Raw genomic sequence first — 21065 nt, forward strand, 5'->3', positions numbered from 1 at the left:
CCTACATCTCTTATACATCTCAACACCAGCAATGAAGGAAGCAGGAACAAGAGGGAAAAAAAAAAAAAACCTACAGCACCTGGTATTCCCAGGTGGTCTCCCATCTAAGTACTGACCAGGTCCAGCCCTGGTTAGCTTCCAAGATCAGATGAGATTGGGCTTGTTCAGGGTGGTGTGGCTGTAGGTATTGTTTGCCTCCTGACCTGCATCTCTTATACATCTCAACACCAGCATTGAAGGAAGCAGGAACAAGAGAGAAAAAAAAACGAAAAAAAAAAAACCTACAGCACCTGGTATTCCCAGGTGGTCTCCCATCCAAGTACTAACCAGGCCCGGCCCTGCTTCGCTTACAAGATCAGATGATATTGGGCTTGTTCAGGGTGGTGTGGCTGTAGGTATTGCTTGCTTACTGACCTACATCTCTTATACATCTCAACACCAGCATTGAAGGAAGCAGGAACAAGAGAGAAAAAATACCGAAAACAAAAAAAACCTACAGCACCTGGTATTCCCAGGTGGCCTCCCATCCAAGTACAAACCAGGCTTGGGCCTGCTTAGCTTCCAAAATCAGGCTTGTTCAGGGCGGTGTGGCTGTAGGTATTGCTCACCAACTGCCTTACATCTCTTATACATCTCAACACCAACATTGAAGGAAGCAGGAACAAGAGAGAAAAAAAAATGAAAAAAAAAACCTACAGCACCTGGTATTCCCAGGTGGTCTCCTATTCAAGTACTAACCAGGCCCAGCCCTGTTTAGCTTCCAAGATCAGACGAGATTGGGCATGTTCAGGGTGGTTGACTGTAGGTATTACTTGTCTACTGACCTACATCTCTTATACATCTAAACACCAGCATTGAAGGAAGCAGAAACAAGAGAGAAAAAAAACGAAAAAAAATACAGACAGCACCTGGTATTCCCAGGTGGTCTCCCATCCAAGTACTAACCAGTCCCGGCCCTGCTTAGCTTCCAAGATTAGGCTTGTTCAGGGTGGTGTGGCTGTAGGTATTGCTTGTCTACTGACCTCCATCTCTTATACATCTCAACACCGGCATTGAAGAAAGCAGGAACAAGAGAGAAAAAAAAAACTACAGCACCTGGTATTCCTAGGTGGTCTTCCATCAAAGTACTGACCAGGCCTGGCCCTGGTTAGCTTCCAAGATCAGATGAGATTGGGCATGTTCAGGGTGGTTTACTGTAGGTATTGCTTGCCTCCTGACCTACATCTCTTATACATCTCAACACCAGCATTGAAGGAAGCAGGAACAAGAGAGAAAAAAAAACAATACAGCACATTCCCATGTGGTCTCCCATCAAAGTACTAACCAGGCCCGGCCCTGCTTAGCTTCCAAGATCAGACGAGATTGGGCTTGTTCAGGGTGATGCGGCTGTAGGTATTGCTTGCCTACTGACCTACATCTCTTATACATCTCAACCCCAGCATTGAAGCACGCAGGAACAAGAGAGAAAAAAAAACGAAAAAAAAAAACCTACAGCACCTGGTATTTCCAGGTCGTCCACATCCAAGTACTAACCAGGCCTGGCACTGCTTAGCTTCCAAAATCAGGCTTGTTCAGGGTGGTATGGCTGTAGGTATTGCTTACCTACTGCCCTACATCTCTTATACATCTCAACACCAACATTGAAGGTAGCAGGAACAAGAGAGAAAAAAAATGAAAAAAATAACCTACAGTACCTGGTATTCCCAGGTGGTCTCTCATACAAGTACTAACCAGGCCCGGCCCTGCTTAGCTTCCAAGATCAGACAAGATTGGGCATGTTCAGGGTGGTTGACTGTACGTTTTGCTTGCTTACTGACATACATCTCTTATACATCTAAACACCAGCATTGAAGGAAGCAGGAACAAGAGAGAAAAAATACCGAAAACAAAAAAAACCTACAGCACCTGGTATTCCCAGGTGGCCTCCCATCCAAGTACAAACCAGGCCCGGGCCTGCTTAGCTTCCAAAATCAGGCTTGTTCAGGGCGGTGTGGCTGTAGGTATTGCTCACCAACTGCCTTACATCTCTTATACATTACAACACCAACATTGAAGGAAGCAGGAACAAGAGAGAAAAAAAAATGAAAAAAAAAACCTAGAGCACCTGGTATTCCCAGGTGGTCTCCCATTCAAGTACTAACCAGGCCCAGCTCTGCTTAGCTTCCAAGATCAGACGAGATTGGGCATGTTCAGGGTGGTTGACTGTAGGTATTGCTTGCCTACTGACCTACATCTCTTATACATCTAAACACCAGCATTGAAGGAAGCAGAAACAAGAGAGAAAAAAACCGAAAAAAAAAACTGACAGCACCTGGTATTCCCAGGTGGTCTCCCATCCAAGTACTAACCAGTCCCGGCCCTGCTTAGCTTCCAAGATTAGGCTTGTTCAGGGTGGTGTGGCTGTAGGTATTGTTTGCCTACTAAGCTACTTCTCTTATACATCTCAACACCAGCAATGAAGGAAGTAGGAACAAGAGGGGAAAAAAAAAAAAAAAACCTATAGCACCTGGTATTCCCAGGTGGTCTCCCATCGAAGTACTATCTAGGCCCGGCCCTGCTTAACTTCCAAGATCAGACGAGATTGGGCTTGTTCAGGGTGGTGTGGCTGTAGGTATTGTTTGATTACTAACCTACATCTCTTATACATCTCAGCAGCAGCATTGAAGGAAGCAGGAACAAGAGAGAAAAAAAAACGAAAGAAAAAATCCTACAGCACCTGGTATTCCCAGGTGTTCTCCCATCCAAGTACTAACCAGGCCCTGCTTTGCTTCCAAGATTAGACAAGATTGGGCTTGTTCAGGGTGGTGTGGCTGTAGGTATTGCTTGCCTACTGACCTACATCTCTTATACATCTCAACACCGGCATTGAAGAAAGCAGGAACAAGAGAGAAAAAAAAACCTACAGCACCTGGTATTCCCAGGTGGTCTCCCATCAAAGTACTGACCAGGCCCGGCCCTGGTTAGCTTGCAAGATCAGATGAGATTGGGCATGTTCAGGGTGGTTTACTGTAGGTATTGCTTGCCTCCTGACCTACATCTCTTATACATCTCAACACCAGCATTGAAGGAAGCAGGAACAAGAGAGAAAAAAAAACCCTACAGCACAATCCCAGGTGGTCTCCCATCAAAGTACTAACCAGGCCCGGCCCTGCTTAGCTTCCAAGATCAGACGAGATTGGACTTGTTCAGGGTGGTGTGGCTGTAGGTATTGCTTGCCTACTGACCTACATCTCTTATACATCTCAACACCAGCATTCAACACCAGCATTGAAGGAAGCAGGAACAAGAGAGAAAATAAAACGAAAGAAAAAAACCTACAGCACCTGGTATTCCCAGGTGTTCTCCCATCAAAATACTAACGAGGCCCAGCCCTGCTTAGCTTCCAAGATCAGACAAGATTGGGCTTGTCCAGGGTGGTGTGGCTGTAGGTATTGTGTGCCTACTGACCTACATCTCTTATACATCTCAACACCGGCATTGAAGAAAGCAGGAACAAGAGAGAAAAAAAAAACCTACGGCACCTGGTATTCCTAGATTGTCTCCCATCGAAGTACTAACCAGGTCCGGCCCTGGTTATCTTCCAAGATCAGATGAGATTGGTCATGTTCAGGGTGGTTTACTGTAGGTATTGCTTGCCTCCTGACCTACTTCTCTTATACATCTCAACACCAGCATTGAAGGAAGCAGGAACAAGAGAGAACAAAAAACGAAAAAAAAAAAAACCTACAGCACCTGGTATTCCCAGGTGGTCTCCCATCCAAGTACTAACCAGGCCCGGGCCTGCTTAGCTTCCAAGATCAGAAGAGATTGGGCTTGACCATTTCTAACATTGCCCACAATTATCAACTTTCTTAGTCTTTCTGAGCAGGAGAAATCGCAAAACATAGTTATTTCTTCATTGCCGTCCAAAAACAACGCTTTTTTACACTCCTGTCTCCCTTTCTCTTGGAAACAATGACTTACATCAATTCTTTTACATAATTCTTTTTTCTCATGACATTTCTAACATTGCCCACAATTATCAACTTTCTAAGTCTTTCTGAGCAAGAGAAATCGCAAAACAGTCATTTCTTCATTGCCGTCCAAAAACAACGCTTTTTTACACTCCGGTCTCCCTTTCCTCTTGGAAACAATGACTTACATCAATTCTTTTACATAATTCTTGTTTCTCATGACATTTCTAACATTGCCCACAATTATCAACTTTCTAAGTCTTTCTGAGCAGGAGAAATCGCAAAACATAGTCATTTCTTCATTGGCGTCCAAAAACAACGCTTTTTTTTACACTCCTGTCTCCCTTTCTCTTGGAAACAATGACTTACATCAATCCTTTTACATAATTCTTGTTTCTCATTAGATTTCTAACATTGCCCACAATTATCAACTTTCTAAGTCTTTCTGAGCAAGAGAAATCGCAAAACATAGTCATTTATTGCCGTACAAAAACAACGCTTTTTTACACTTCTGTCTCACTTTCTCTTGGAAACAATGACTTACATCAATCCTTTTACACAATTCTTGTTTCTCATGACATTTCTAACATTGTCCACAATTATCAACTTTCTAAGTGTTTCTGAGCAAGAGAAAGCGCAAAACATAGTCATTTCTTCATTGCCGTACAAAAACAACGCTTTTTTACACTCCTGTGTCACTTTCTCTTGGAAACAATGATTTACATCAATCCTTTTACATAATTCTTGTTTCTCATGACATTTCTAACATTGCCCACAATTATCAACTTTCTAAGTCTTTCTGAGCAAGAGAAATTGCAAAATATAGTCATTTCTTCATTGCCGTACAAAAACAACGCTTTTTTGCATTCCTGTCTCACTTTCTCTTGGAAGCAATGATTTACATCAATCCTTTTACATACTTCTTGTTTCTCATGACATTTCTGACATTGCCCACAATTATCAACTTTCTAAGTCTTTCTGAGCAAGAGAAATCGCAAAACATAGTCATTTCTTCATTGCCGTACAAAAACAAGGCTTTTTTACACTCCTGTGTCACTTTCTCTTGGAAACAATGATTTACATCAATCCTTTTACATAATTCTTGTTTCTTATGACATTTCTAACATTGCCCACAATTATCAACTTTCTAAGTCTTTCTGAGCAAGAGAAATCGCAAAACATAGTTATTGCTTCATTGCCGTCCAAAACAACGCTTTTTTACACTCCTGTCTTACTTTCTCTTGGAAACAATGACTTACATCAATCCTTTTACATAATTCTTGTTTCTTATGACATTTCTAACATTGCCCACAATTATCAACTTTCTAAGTCTTTCTGAGCAAGAGAAATCGCAAAACATAGTCATTTCTTCATTGCCGTACAAAAACAATGCTTTTTTACACTCCTGTCTCACTTTCTCTTGGAAACAATGACTTACATCAATCCTTTTACATAATTCTTGTTTCTTATGACATTTCTAACATTGCCCACAATTATCAACTTTCTAAGTCTTTCTGAGCAAGAGAAATCGCAAAACATAGTTATTTCTTCATTGCCGTCCAAAACAACGCTTTTTTACACTCCTGTCTTACTTTCTCTTGGAAACAATGACTTACATCAATCCTTTTACATAATTCTTGTTTCTTATGACATTTCTAACATTGCCCACAATTATCAACTTTCTAAGTCTTTCTGAGCAAGAGAAATCGCAAAACATAGTCATTTCTTCATTGCCGTACAAAAACACGGCTTTTTTACACTCCTGTGTCACTTTCTCTTGGAAACAATGATTTACATCAATCCTTTTACATAATTCTTGTTTCTCATGACATTTCTAACATTGCCCAAAATTATCAACTTTCTAAGTCTTTCTGAGCAAGAGAAATCGCAAAACATAGTCATTTCTTCATTGCCGTACAAAAACAACGCTTTTTTACACTCCTGTCTCACTTTCTCTTGGAAACAATGACTTACATCAATCCTTTTACATAATTCTTGTTTCTTATGACATTTCTAACATTGCCCACAATTATCAACTTTCTAAGTCTTTCTGAGCAAGAGAAATCGCAAAACATAGTTATTTCTTCATTGCCGTCCAAAACAACGCTTTTTTACACTCCTGTCTTACTTTCTCTTGGAAACAATGACTTACATCAATCCTTTTACATAATTCTTGTTTCTTATGACATTTCTAACATTGCCCACAATTATCAACTTTCTAAGTCTTTCTGAGCAAGAGAAATCGCAAAACATAGTCATTTCTTCATTGCCGTACAAAAACAATGCTTTTTTACACTCCTGTCTCACTTTCTCTTGGAAACAATGACTTACATCAATCCTTTTACATAATTCTTGTTTCTTATGACATTTCTAACATTGCCCACAATTATCAACTTTCTAAGTCTTTCTGAGCAAGAGAAATCGCAAAACATAGTTATTTCTTCATTGCCGTCCAAAACAACGCTTTTTTACACTCCTGTCTTACTTTCTCTTGGAAACAATGACTTACATCAATCCTTTTACATAATTCTTATTTCTTATGACATTTCTAACATTGCCCACAATTATCAACTTTCTAAGTCTTTCTGAGCAAGAGAAATCGCAAAACATAGTCATTTCTTCATTGCCGTACAAAAACAATGCTTTTTTACACTCCTGTCTCACTTTCTCTTGGAAACAATGACTTACATCAATCCTTTTACATAATTCTTGTTTCTTATGACATTTCTAACATTGCCCACAATTATCAACTTTCTAAGTCTTTCTGAGCAAGAGAAATCGCAAAACATAGTCATTTCTTCATTGCCGTACATAAACAATGCTTTTTTACACTCCTGTCTCACTTTCTCTTGGAAACAATGACTTGCATCAATTCTTTTTCATAATTCTTGTTTCTCATGACATTTCTAACAAAGCCCACAATTATCAACGTTCTAAGTCTTTCTGAGCAAGAAAATTGCAAAACATAGTCATTTCTTCATTGCCGTACAAAAACAACGCTTTTTTACACTCCTGTCTCACTTTCTCTTGGAAACAATGACTTACATCAATCCTTTTACATAATTCTTGTTTCTCATGACATTTATAACATTGCCCACAATTATCAACTTTCTAAGTCTTTCTGAGCAAGAGAAATCGCAAAACATAGTCATTTCTTCATTGCCGTCCAAAAACAACGCTTTTTTACACTCCTGTCTCACTTTCTCTTGGAAACAATGATTTACATCAATCCTTTTACATAATTCTTGTTTTTCATGACATTTCTAACATTGCCCACAATTATCAACTTTCTAAGTCTTTCTGAGCAAGAGAAATCGCAAAACATAGTCATTTCTTCATTGCCGTACAAAAACAATGCTTTTTTACACTCCTGTCTCACTTTCTCTTGGAAACAATGACTTACATCAATTCTTTTACATAATTCTTGTTTCTCATGACATTTCTAACATTGCCCACAATTATCAACTTTCTAAGTCTTTCTGAGCAAGAGAAATCGCAAAACATAGTCGTTTCTTTATTGCTGTACAAAAACACCGCTTTTTTTGCACTCCTGTCTCACTTTCTCTTGGAAACAATGACTTACATCAATCCTTTTACATAATTCTTGTTTTTCATGACATTTCTAACATTGCCCACAATTATCAACTTTCTAAGTCTTTCTGAGCAAGAGAAATTGCAAAATATAGTAATTTCTTCATTGCCGTACAAAACAACGCTTTTTTGCATTCCTGTCTCACTTTCTCTTGGAAGCAATGATTTACATCAATCCTTTTACATTCTTCTTGTTTCTCCTTACATTTCTAACATTGCCCACAATTATCAACTTTCTAAGTCTTTCTGAGCAAGAGAAATCGCAAAACATAGTCATTTCTTCATTGCCGTACAAAAACAACGCTTTTTTACACTCCTGTCTCACTTTCTCTTGGAAACAATGACTTACATCAATCCTTTTACACAATTCTTGTTTCTCATGACATTTCTAACATTGCCCACAATTATCAACTTTCTAAGTCTTTCTGAGCAAGAGAAATCGCAAAACATAGTCATTTCTTCATTGCCGTACAAAAACAACGCTTTTTTACACTCCTGTGTCACTTTCTCTTGGAAGCAATGATTTACATCAATCCTTTTACATAATTCTTGTTTCTCATGACATTTCTAACATTGCCCACAATTATCACTTTTCTAAGTCTTTCTGAGCAAGAGAAATTGCAAAATATAGTCATTTCTTCATTGCCGTACAAAAACAACGCTTTTTTGCATTCCTGTCTCACTTTCTCTTGGAAGCAATGATTTACATCAATCCTTTTACATACTTCTTGTTTCTCATGACATTTCTGACATTGCCCACAATTATCAACTTTCTAAGTCTTTCTGAGCAAGAGAAATCGCAAAACATAGTCATTTCTTTATTGCCGTACAAAAACAAGGCTTTTTTACACTCCTGTGTCACTTTCTCTTGGAAACAATGATTTACATCAATCCTTTTACATAATTCTTGTTTCTCATGACATTTCTAACATTGCCCACAATTATCAACTTTCTAAGTCTTTCTGAGCAAGAGAAATCGCAAAACATAGTCATTTCTTCATTGCCGTACAAAAACAACGCTTTTTTACACTCCTGTCTCACTTTCTCTTGGAAACAATGACTTACATTAATCCTTTTACATAATTCTTGTTTCTTATGACATTTCTAACATTGCCCACAATTATCAACTTTCTAAGTCTTTCTGAGCAAGAGAAATCGCAAAACATAGTTATTTCTTCATTGCCGTCCTAAACAACGCTTTTTTACACTCCTGTCTTACTTTCTCTTGGAAACAATGACTTACATCAATCCTTTTACATAATTCTTGTTTCTCATTACATTTCTAACATTGCCCACAATTATCAACTTTCTAAGTCTTTCTGAGCAAGAGAAATCGCAAAACATAGTCATTTCTTCATTGCCGTACAAAAACAACGCTTTTTTACACTCCTGTCTCACTTTCTCTTGGAAACAATGACTTACATCAATCCTTTTACATGATTCTTGTTTCTTATGACATTTCTAACATTGCCCACAATTATCAACTTTCTAAGTCTTCCTGAGCAAGAGAAATCGCAAAACATAGTCATTTCTTCATTGCCGTACAAAAACAACGCTTTTTTACACTCCTGTCTCACTTTCTCTTGGAAACAATGACTTACATCAATCCTTTTACATAATTCTTGTTTCTCATGATATTTATAACATTGCCCACAATTATCAACTTTCTAAGTCTTTCTGAGCAAGAGAAATCGCAAAACATAGTCATTTCTTCATTGCCGTACAAAAACAACGCTTTTTTACACTCCTGTCTCACTTTCTCTTGGAAACAATGATTTACATCAATCCTTTTACATAATTCTTGTTTTTCATGACATTTCTAACATTGCCCACAATTATCAACTTTCTAAGTCTTTCTGAGCAAGAGAAATCGCAAAACATAGTCATTTCTTCATTGCCGTACAAAAACAATGCTTTTTTACACTCCTGTCTCACTTTCTCTTGGAAACAATGACTTACATCAATTCTTTTACATAATTCTTGTTTCTCATGACATTTCTAACATTGCCCACAATTATCAACTTTCTAAGTCTTTCTGAGCAAGAGAAATCGCAAAACATAGTGATTTCTTCATTGCTGTACAAAAACACCGCTTTTTTTGCACTCCTGTCTCACTTTCTCTTGGAAACAATGACTTACATCAATCCTTTTACATAATTCTTGTTTCTCATTAGATTTCTAACATTGCCCACAATTATCAATTTTCTAAGTCTTTCTGAGCAAGAGAAATCGCAAAACATAGTCATTTCTTCATTGCCGTACAAAAACAACGTTTTTTACACTCCTGTCTCACTTTCTCTTGGAAACAATGACTTACATCAATCCTTTTACACAATTCTTGTTTCTCATGACATTTCTAACATTGCCCACAATTATCAACTTTCTAAGTCTTTCTGAGCAAGAGAAATCGCAAAACATGGTCATTTCTTCATTGCCGTATAAAAACAACGCTTTTTTACACTCCTGTGTCACTTTCTCTTGGAAACAATGATTTACATCAATCCTTTTATAATAATTCTTGTTTCTCATGACATTTCTAACATTGCCCACAATTATCAACTTTCTAAGTCTTTCTGAGCAAGAGAAATCGCAAAACATAGTCATTTCTTCATTGCCGTACAAAAACAACGCTTTTTTACACTCCTGTGTCACTTTCTCTTGGAAACAATGATTTACATCAATCCTTTTACATAATTCTTGTTTCTCATGACATTTCTAACATTGCCCACAATTATCAACTTTCTAAGTCTTTCTGAGCAAGAGAAATCGCAAAATATAGTAATTTCTTCACTGCCGTACAAAACAACGCTTTTTTGCATTCCTGTCTCACTTTCTCTTGGAAGCAATGATTTACATCAATCCTTTTACATAATTCTTGTTTCTCATGACATTTCTAACATTGCCCACAATTATCAACTTTCTAAGTCTTTCTGAGCAAGAGAAATCGCAAAACATAGTCATTTCTTCATTGCCGTACAAAAACAACACTTTTTTACACTCCTGTCTCACTTTCTCTTGGAAACAATGACTTACATCAATTCTTTTACATAATTCTTGTTTCTCATGACATTTCTAACATTGCCCACAATTATCAACTTTCTAAGTCTTTCTGAGCAAGAGAAATCGCAAAACATAGTGATTTCTTCATTGCTGTACAAAAACACCGCTTTTTTTGCACTCCTGTCTCACTTTCTCTTGGAAACAATGACTTACATCAATCCTTTTACATAATTCTTGTTTCTCATTAGATTTCTAACATTGCCCACAATTATCAATTTTCTAAGTCTTTCTGAGCAAGAGAAATCGCAAAACATAGTCATTTCTTCATTGCCGTACAAAAACAACGTTTTTTACACTCCTGTCTCACTTTCTCTTGGAAACAATGACTTACATCAATCCTTTTACACAATTCTTGTTTCTCATGACATTTCTAACATTGCCCACAATTATCAACTTTCTAAGTCTTTCTGAGCAAGAGAAATCGCAAAACATGGTCATTTCTTCATTGCCGTATAAAAACAACGCTTTTTTACACTCCTGTGTCACTTTCTCTTGGAAACAATGATTTACATCAATCCTTTTATAATAATTCTTGTTTCTCATGACATTTCTAACATTGCCCACAATTATCAACTTTCTAAGTCTTTCTGAGCAAGAGAAATCGCAAAACATAGTCATTTCTTCATTGCCGTACAAAAACAACGCTTTTTTACACTCCTGTGTCACTTTCTCTTGGAAACAATGATTTACATCAATCCTTTTACATAATTCTTGTTTCTCATGACATTTCTAACATTGCCCACAATTATCAACTTTCTAAGTCTTTCTGAGCAAGAGAAATCGCAAAATATAGTAATTTCTTCATTGCCATACAAAACAACGCTTTTTTGCATTCCTGTCTCACTTTCTCTTGGAAGCAATGATTTACATCAATCCTTTTACATAATTCTTGTTTCTCATGACATTTCTAACATTGCCCACAATTATCAACTTTCTAAGTCTTTCTGAGCAAGAGAAATCGCAAAACATAGTCATTTCTTCATTGCCGTACAAAAACAACACTTTTTTACACTCCTGTCTCACTTTCTCTTGGAAACAATGACTTACATCAATCCTTTTACATAATTCTTGTTTCTCATGACATTTCTAACATTGCCCACAATTATCAACTTTCTAAGTCTTTCTAAACACGAGAAATCGCAAAACATAGTCATTTCTTCATTGCCGTACAAAAACAACGCTTTTTTGCACTCCTGTCTCACTTTCTATTGGAAACAATGACTTACATCAAACCTTTTACATAATTCTTGTTTCTCATGACATTTCTAACATTGCCCACAATTATCAACTTTCTAAGTCTTTCTGAGCAAGAGAAATCGCAAAACATAGTCATTTCTTCATCATTGCCGTACAAAAACAATGCTTTTTTGCACTCCTGTCTCACTTTCTGTTAGACTTATATCAATCCTTTTACATAATTCTTGTTTCTCATGACATTTCTAACATTGCCCAAAATTATCAACTTTCTAAGTATTTCTGAGCAGGAGAAATCGCAAAACATAGTCATTTCTTTATTGCCGTACAAAAACAATGCTTTTTTACACTCCTGTTTCACTTTCTATTGGAAACAAAGACTTACATCAATCCTTTTACATAATTCTTGTTTCTCATGACATTTCTAACATTGCCCACAATTATCAACTTTCTAAGTCTTTCTGAGCAAGAGAAATTGCAAAACATAGTCATTTCTTCATTACCGGGGAAAAACAACGCTTTTTTGCACTCCTGTCTCATTTTCTCTTGGACTTATATCAATCCTTTTACATAATTCTTGTTTCTCATGACATTTCTAACATTGCCCACAATTATCAACTTTCTAAGTCTTTCTGAGCAAGAGAAATCGCAAAACATAGTCATTTCTTCATTGCCGTACAAAAACAACGCTTTTTTACACTCCTGTGTCACTTTCTCTTGGAAACAATGATTTACATCAATCCTTTTACATAATTCTTGTTTCTCATGACATTTCTAACATTGCCCACAATTATCAACTTTCTATGTCTTTCTGAGCAAGAGAAATTGCAAAATATAGTCATTTCTTCATTGCCGTACAAAAACAACGCTTTTTTGCATTCCTGTCTCACTTTCTCTTGGAAGCAATGATTTATATCAATCCTTTTACATACTTCTTGTTTCTCATGACATTTCTGACATTGCCCACAATTATCAACTTTCTAAGTCTTTCTGAGCAAGAGAAATCGCAAAACATAGTCATTTCTTCATTGCCGTACAAAAACAACGCTTTTTTACACTCCTGTGTCACTTTCTCTTGGAAACAATGATTTACATCAATCCTTTTACATAATTCTTGTTTCTCATGACATTTCTAACATTGCCCACAATTATCAACTTTCTAAGTCTTTCTGAGCAAGAGAAATCGCAAAATATAGTAATTTCTTCATTGCCGTACAAAACAACGCTTTTTTGCATTCCTGTCTCACTTTCTCTTGGAAGCAATGATTTACATCAATCCTTTTACATAATTCTTGTTTCTCATGACATTTCTAACATTGCCCACAATTATCAACTTTCTAAGTCTTTCTGAGCAAGAGAAATCGCAAAACATAGTCATTTCTTCACCATTGCCGTACAAAAACAACGCTTTTTTGCATTCCTGTCTCACTTTCTCTTGGAATCAATGATTTACATCAATCCTTTTACATACTTCTTGTTTCTCATGACATTTCTAACAAAGCCCACAATTATCAACGTTCTAAGTCTTTCTGAGCAAGAAAATTGCAAAACATAGTCATTTCTTCATTGCCGTACAAAAACACCGCTTTTTTACACTCCTGTCTCACTTTCTCTTGGAAACAATGACTTACATCAATCCTTTTACATAATTCTTGTTTCTCATGACATTTCTAACATTGCCCACAATTATCAACTTTCTAAGTCTTTCTGAGCAAGAGAAATCGCAAAACATAGTCATTTCTTCATTGCCGTACAAAAACAACGCTTTTTTACACTCCTGTGTCACTTTCTCTTGGAAACAATGATTTACATCAATCCTTTTACATAATTCTTGTTTCTCATGACATTTCTAACATTGCCCACAATTATCAACTTTCTATGTCTTTCTGAGCAAGAGAAATTGCAAAATATAGTCATTTCTTCATTGCCGTACAAAAACAACGCTTTTTTGCATTCCTGTCTCACTTTCTCTTGGAAGCAATGATTTATATCAATCCTTTTACATACTTCTTGTTTCTCATGACATTTCTAACATTGCCCACAATTATCAACTTTCTAAGTCTTTCTGAGCAAGAGAAATCGCAAAACATAGTCATTGCTTCATTGCCGTACAAAAACAACGCTTTTTTACACTCCTGTGTCACTTTCTCTTGGAAACAATGATTTACATCAATCCTTTTACATAATTCTTGTTTCTCATGACATTTCTAACATTGCCCACAATTATCAACTTTCTAAGTCTTTCTGAGCAAGAGAAATCGCAAAACATAGTCATTTCTTCATTGCCGTACAAAAACAACGCTTTTTTACACTCCTGTGTCACTTTCTCTTGGAAACAATGATTTACATCAATCCTTTTACATAATTCTTGTTTCTCATGACATTTCTAACATTGCCCACAATTATCAACTTTCTAAGTCTTTCTGAGCAAGAGAAATCGCAAAATATAGTAATTTCTTCATTGCCGTACAAAACAACGCTTTTTTGCATTCCTGTCTCACTTTCTCTTGGAAGCAATGATTTACATCAATCCTTTTACATAATTCTTGTTTCTCATGACATTTCTAACATTGCCCACAATTATCAACTTTCTAAGTCTTTCTGAGCAAGAGAAATCGCAAAACATAGTCATTTCTTCACCATTGCCGTACAAAAACAACGCTTTTTTGCATTCCTGTCTCACTTTCTCTTGGAATCAATGATTTACATCAATCCTTTTACATACTTCTTGTTTCTCATGACATTTCTAACATTGCCCACAATTATCAACTTTCTAAGTCTTTCTGAGCAAGAGAAATCGCAAAACATAGTCATTTCTTCATTGCCGTACAAAAACAACACTTTTTTACACTCCTGTCTCACTTTCTCTTGGAAACAATGACTTACATCAATCCTTTTACATAATTCTTGTTTCTCATGACATTTCTAACATTGCCCACAATTATCAACTTTCTAAGTCTTTCTGAGCAAGAGAAATCGCAAAACATAGTTATTTCTTCATTGCCGTCCAAAACAACGTTTTTTTACACTCCTGTCTTACTTTCTCTTGGAAACAATGACTTACATCAATCCTTTTACATAATTCTTGTTTCTCATTACATTCCTAACATTGCCCACAATTATCAACTTTCTAAGTCTTTCTGAGCAAGAGAAATCGCAAAACATAGTCATTTCTTCATTGCTGTACAAAAACAACGCTTTTTTACACTCCTGTCTCACTTTCTCTTGGAAACAATGACTTGCATCAATTCTTTTTCATAATTCTTGTTTCTCATGACATTTCTAACAAAGCCCACAATTATCAACGTTCTAAGTCTTTCTGAGCAAGAAAATTGCAAAACATAGTCATTTCTTCATTGCCGTACAAAAACACCGCTTTTTTACACTCCTGTCTCACTTTCTCTTGGAAACAATGACTTACATCAATCCTTTTACATAATTCTTGTTTCTCATGACATTTCTAACATTGCCCACAATTATCAACTTTCTAAGTCTTTCTGAGCAAGAGAAATCGCAAAACATAGTCATTTCTTCATTGCCGTACAAAAACAACGCTTTTTTACACTCCTGTGTCACTTTCTCTTGGAAACAATGATTTACATCAATCCTTTTACATAATTCTTGTTTCTCATGACATTTCTAACATTGCCCACAATTATCAACTTTCTATGTCTTTCTGAGCAAGAGAAATTGCAAAATATAGTCATTTCTTCATTGCCGTACAAAAACAACGCTTTTTTGCATTCCTGTCTCACTTTCTCTTGGAATCAATGATTTACATCAATCCTTTTACATACTTCTTGTTTCTCATGACATTTCTAACAAAGCCCACAATTATCAACGTTCTAAGTCTTTCTGAGCAAGAAAATTGCAAAACATAGTCATTTCTTCATTGCCGTACAAAAACACCGCTTTTTTACACTCCTGTCTCACTTTCTCTTGGAAACAATGACTTACATCAATCCTTTTACATAATTCTTGTTTCTCATGACATTTCTAACATTGCCCACAATTATCAACTTTCTAAGTCTTTCTGAGCAAGAGAAATCGCAAAACATAGTCATTTCTTCATTGCCGTACAAAAACAACGCTTTTTTACACTCCTGTGTCACTTTCTCTTGGAAACAATGATTTACATCAATCCTTTTACATAATTCTTGTTTCTCATGACATTTCTAACATTGCCCACAATTATCAACTTTCTATGTCTTTCTGAGCAAGAGAAATTGCAAAATATAGTCATTTCTTCATTGCCGTACAAAAACAACGCTTTTTTGCATTCCTGTCTCACTTTCTCTTGGAAGCAATGATTTATATCAATCCTTTTACATACTTCTTGTTTCTCATGACATTTCTGACATTGCCCACAATTATCAACTTTCTAAGTCTTTCTGAGCAAGAGAAATCGCAAAACATAGTCATTTCTTCATTGCCGTACAAAAACAACGCTTTTTTACACTCCTGTGTCACTTTCTCTTGGAAACAATGATTTACATCAATCCTTTTACATAATTCTTGTTTCTCATGACATTTCTAACATTGCCCACAATTATCAACTTTCTAAGTCTTTCTGAGCAAGAGAAATCGCAAAATATAGTAATTTCTTCATTGCCGTACAAAACAACGCTTTTTTGCATTCCTGTCTCACTTTCTCTTGGAAGCAATGATTTACATCAATCCTTTTACATAATTCTTGTTTCTCATGACATTTCTAACATTGCCCACAATTATCAACTTTCTAAGTCTTTCTGAGCAAGAGAAATCGCAAAACATAGTCATTTCTTCACCATTGCCGTACGAAAACAACGCTTTTTTGCATTCCTGTCTCACTTTCTCTTGGAATCAATGATTTACATCAATCCTTTTACATACTTCTTGTTTCTCATGACATTTCTAACATTGCCCACAATTATCAACTTTCTAAGTCTTTCTGAGCAAGAGAAATCGCAAAACATAGTCATTTCTTCATTGCCGTACAAAAACAACACTTTTTTACACTCCTGTCTCACTTTCTCTTGGAAACAATGACTTACATCAATCCTTTTACATAATTCTTGTTTCTCATGACATTTCTAACATTGCCCACAATTATCAACTTTCTAAGTCTTTCTAAACACGAGAAATCGCAAAACATAGTCATTTCTTCATTGCCGTACAAAAACAACGCTTTTTTGCACTCCTGTCTCACTTTCTATTGGATACAATGACTTACATCAAACCTTTTACATAATTCTTGTTTCTCATGACATTTCTAACATTGCCCACAATTATCAACTTTCTAAGTCTTTCTGAGCAAGAGAAATCGCAAAACATAGTCATTTCTTCACCATTGCCGTACAAAAACAATGCTTTTTTGCACTCCTGTCTCACTTTCTCTTGGAAACAAAGACTTACATCAATCCTTTTACATAATTCTTGTTTCTCATGACATTTCTAACATTACCCACAATTATCAACTTTCTAAGTCTTTCTGAGCAAGAGAAATTGCAAAACATAGTCATTTCTTCATTGCCGTGAAAAAACAACGCTTTTTTGCACTCCTGTCTCACTTTCTCTTGGACTTATATCAATCCTTTTACATAATTCTTGTTTCTCATGACATTTCTAACATTGCCCACAATTATCAACTTTCTAAGTCTTTCTGAGCAAGAGAAATCGCAAAATATAGTAATTTCTTCATTGCCGTACAAAACAACGCTTTTTTGCATTCCTGTCTCACTTTCTCTTGGAAGCAATGATTTACATCAATCCTTTTACATAATTCTTGTTTCTCATGACATTTCTAACATTGCCCACAATTATCAACTTTCTAAGTCTTTCTGAGCAAGAGAAATCGCAAAACATAGTCATTTCTTCACCATTGCCGTACAAAAACAACGCTTTTTTGCATTCCTGTCTCACTTTCTCTTGGAATCAATGATTTACATCAATCCTTTTACATACTTCTTGTTTCTCATGACATTTCTAACATTGCCCACAATTATCAACTTTCTAAGTCTTTCTGAGCAAGAGAAATCGCAAAACATAGTCATTTCTTCATTGCCGTACAAAAACAACACTTTTTTACACTCCTGTCTCACTTTCTCTTGGAAACAATGACTTGCATCAATTCTTTTTCATAATTCTTGTTTCTCATGACATTTCTAACAAAGCCCACAATTATCAACGTTCTAAGTCTTTCTGAGCAAGAAAATTGCAAAACATAGTCATTTCTTCATTGCCGTACAAAAACACCGCTTTTTTACACTCCTGTCTCACTTTCTCTTGGAAACAATGACTTACATCAATCCTTTTACATAATTCTTGTTTCTCATGACATTTCTAACATTGCCCACAATTATCAACTTTCTAAGTCTTTCTGAGCAAGAGAAATCGCAAAACATAGTCATTTCTTCATTGCCGTACAAAAACAACGCTTTTTTACACTCCTGTGTCACTTTCTCTTGGAAACAATGATTTACATCAATCCTTTTACATAATTCTTGTTTCTCATGACATTTCTAACATTGCCCACAATTATCAACTTTCTATGTCTTTCTGAGCAAGAGAAATTGCAAAATATAGTCATTTCTTCATTGCCGTACAAAAACAACGCTTTTTTGCATTCCTGTCTCACTTTCTCTTGGAAGCAATGATTTATATCAATCCTTTTACATACTTCTTGTTTCTCATGACATTTCTGACATTGCCCACAATTATCAACTTTCTAAGTCTTTCTGAGCAAGAGAAATCGCAAAACATAGTCATTTCTTCATTGCCGTACAAAAACAACGCTTTTTTACACTCCTGTGTCACTTTCTCTTGGAAACAATGATTTACATCAATCCTTTTACATAATTCTTGTTTCTCATGACATTTCTAACATTGCCCACAATTATCAACTTTCTAAGTCTTTCTGAGCAAGAGAAATCGCAAAATATAGTAATTTCTTCATTGCCGTACAAAACAACGCTTTTTTGCATTCCTGTCTCACTTTCTCTTGGAAGCAATGATTTACATCAATCCTTTTACATAATTCTTGTTTCTCATGACATTTCTAACATTGCCCACAATTATCAACTTTCTAAGTCTTTCTGAGCAAGAGAAATCGCAAAACATAGTCATTTCTTCACCATTGCCGTACAAAAACAACGCTTTTTTGCATTCCTGTCTCACTTTCTCTTGGAATCAATGATTTACATCAATCCTTTTACATACTTCTTGTTTCTCATGACATTTCTAACAAAGCCCACAATTATCAACGTTCTAAGTCTTTCTGAGCAAGAAAATTGCAAAACATAGTCATTTCTTCATTGCCGTACAAAAACACCGCTTTTTTACACTCCTGTCTCACTTTCTCTTGGAAACAATGACTTACATCAATCCTTTTACATAATTCTTGTTTCTCATGACATTTCTAACATTGCCCACAATTATCAACTTTCTAAGTCTTTCTGAGCAAGAGAAATCGCAAAACATAGTCATTTCTTCATTGCCGTACAAAAACAACGCTTTTTTACACTCCTGTGTCACTTTCTCTTGGAAACAATGATTTACATCAATCCTTTTACATAATTCTTGTTTCTCATGACATTTCTAACATTGCCCACAATTATCAACTTTCTATGTCTTTCTGAGCAAGAGAAATTGCAAAATATAGTCATTTCTTCATTGCCGTACAAAAACAACGCTTTTTTGCATTCCTGTCTCACTTTCTCTTGGAAGCAATGATTTATATCAATCCTTTTACATACTTCTTGTTTCTCATGACATTTCTGACATTGCCCACAATTATCAACTTTCTAAGTCTTTCTGAGCAAGAGAAATCGCAAAACATAGTCATTTCTTCATTGCCGTACAAAAACAACGCTTTTTTACACTCCTGTGTCACTTTCTCTTGGAAACAATGATTTACATCAATCCTTTTACATAATTCTTGTTTCTCATGACATTTCTAACATTGCCCACAATTATCAACTTTCTAAGTCTTTCTGAGCAAGAGAAATCGCAAAATATAGTAATTTCTTCATTGCCGTACAAAACAACGCTTTTTTGCATTCCTGTCTCACTTTCTCTTGGAAGCAATGATTTACATCAATCCTTTTACATAATTCTTGTTTCTCATGACATTTCTAACATTGCCCACAATTATCAACTTTCTAAGTCTTTCTGAGCAAGAGAAATCGCAAAACATAGTCATTTCTTCACCATTGCCGTACAAAAACAACGCTTTTTTGCATTCCTGTCTCACTTTCTCTTGGAATCAATGATTTACATCAATCCTTTTACATACTTCTTGTTTCTCATGACATTTCTAACATTGCCCACAATTATCAACTTTCTAAGTCTTTCTGAGCAAGAGAAATCGCAAAACATAGTCATTTCTTCATTGCCGTACAAAAACAACACTTTTTTACACTCCTGTCTCACTTTCTCTTGGAAACAATGACTTACATCAATCCTTTTACATAATTCTTGTTTCTCATGACATTTCTAACATTGCCCACAATTATCAACTTTCTAAGTCTTTCTAAACACGAGAAATCGCAAAACATAGTCATTTCTTCATTGCCGTACAAAAACAACGCTTTTTTGCACTCCTGTCTCACTTTCTATTGGATACAATGACTTACATCAAACCTTTTACATAATTCTTGTTTCTCATGACATTTCTAACATTGCCCACAATTATCAACTTTCTAAGTCTTTCTGAGCAAGAGAAATCGCAAAACATAGTCATTTCTTCACCATTGCCAAACAAAAACAATGCTTTTTTGCACTCCTGTCTCACTTTCTCTTGGAAACAAAGACTTACATCAATCCTTTTACATAATTCTTGTTTCTCATGACATTTCTAACATTGCCCACAATTATCAACTTTCTAAGTCTTTCTGAGCAAGAGAAATTGCAAAACATAGTCATTTCTTCATTGCCGTGAAAAAACAACGCTTTTTTGCACTCCTGTCTCACTTTCTCTTGGACTTATATCAATCCTTTTACATAATTCTTGTTTCTCATGACATTTCTAACATTGCCCACAATTATCAACTTTCTAAGTCTTTCTGAGCAAGAGAAATCGCAAAATATAGTAATTTCTTCATTGCCGTACAAAACAACGCTTTTTTGCATTCCTGTCTCACTTTCTCTTGGAAGCAATGATTTACATCAATCCTTTTACATAATTCTTGTTTCTCATGACATTTCTAACATTGCCCACAATTATCAACTTTCTAAGTCTTTCTGAGCAAGAGAAATCGCAAAACATAGTCATTTCTTCACCATTGCCGA

At 35.8% G+C, this 21065-nt stretch overlaps 2 non-coding genes and 11 pseudogenes across 2 annotated transcripts; all 13 read right to left on the reverse strand.

Moving 5' to 3' along the window:
- Positions 1-67: 67 nt before the first annotated feature.
- On the reverse strand, positions 68-186 carry LOC142114874 (5S ribosomal RNA). The gene has a single exon (XR_012681916.1). It is a non-coding gene; the product is annotated as a 5S ribosomal RNA (ribosomal RNA).
- Positions 187-278: 92 nt separating this feature from the next.
- LOC142115017 (5S ribosomal RNA) lies at positions 279-397 on the reverse strand (annotated as a pseudogene).
- A 292-nt stretch (positions 398-689) lies between these two features.
- Positions 690-807, reverse strand: LOC142115005 (5S ribosomal RNA; annotated as a pseudogene).
- An 89-nt stretch (positions 808-896) lies between these two features.
- On the reverse strand, positions 897-1005 carry LOC142114989 (5S ribosomal RNA; annotated as a pseudogene).
- Positions 1006-1083: 78 nt separating this feature from the next.
- LOC142114892 (5S ribosomal RNA) lies at positions 1084-1201 on the reverse strand (annotated as a pseudogene).
- A 481-nt stretch (positions 1202-1682) lies between these two features.
- On the reverse strand, positions 1683-1800 carry LOC142114867 (5S ribosomal RNA; annotated as a pseudogene).
- A 93-nt stretch (positions 1801-1893) lies between these two features.
- Positions 1894-2002, reverse strand: LOC142114992 (5S ribosomal RNA; annotated as a pseudogene).
- Positions 2003-2092: 90 nt separating this feature from the next.
- On the reverse strand, positions 2093-2210 carry LOC142115037 (5S ribosomal RNA; annotated as a pseudogene).
- An 89-nt stretch (positions 2211-2299) lies between these two features.
- Positions 2300-2408, reverse strand: LOC142114987 (5S ribosomal RNA; annotated as a pseudogene).
- Positions 2409-2494: 86 nt separating this feature from the next.
- Positions 2495-2613, reverse strand: LOC142114961 (5S ribosomal RNA). Its single transcript, XR_012681925.1, has one exon. It is a non-coding gene; the product is annotated as a 5S ribosomal RNA (ribosomal RNA).
- Positions 2614-2896: 283 nt separating this feature from the next.
- Positions 2897-3014, reverse strand: LOC142114829 (5S ribosomal RNA; annotated as a pseudogene).
- Positions 3015-3311: 297 nt separating this feature from the next.
- LOC142114855 (5S ribosomal RNA) lies at positions 3312-3430 on the reverse strand (annotated as a pseudogene).
- A 79-nt stretch (positions 3431-3509) lies between these two features.
- On the reverse strand, positions 3510-3627 carry LOC142114981 (5S ribosomal RNA; annotated as a pseudogene).
- Between the last annotated feature and the right edge of the window lie 17438 nt (positions 3628-21065).

This window comes from Mixophyes fleayi, unplaced genomic scaffold (assembly GCF_038048845.1).
Source record: "Mixophyes fleayi isolate aMixFle1 unplaced genomic scaffold, aMixFle1.hap1 Scaffold_1526, whole genome shotgun sequence".
Lineage (NCBI taxonomy): Eukaryota > Metazoa > Chordata > Amphibia > Anura > Limnodynastidae > Mixophyes > Mixophyes fleayi.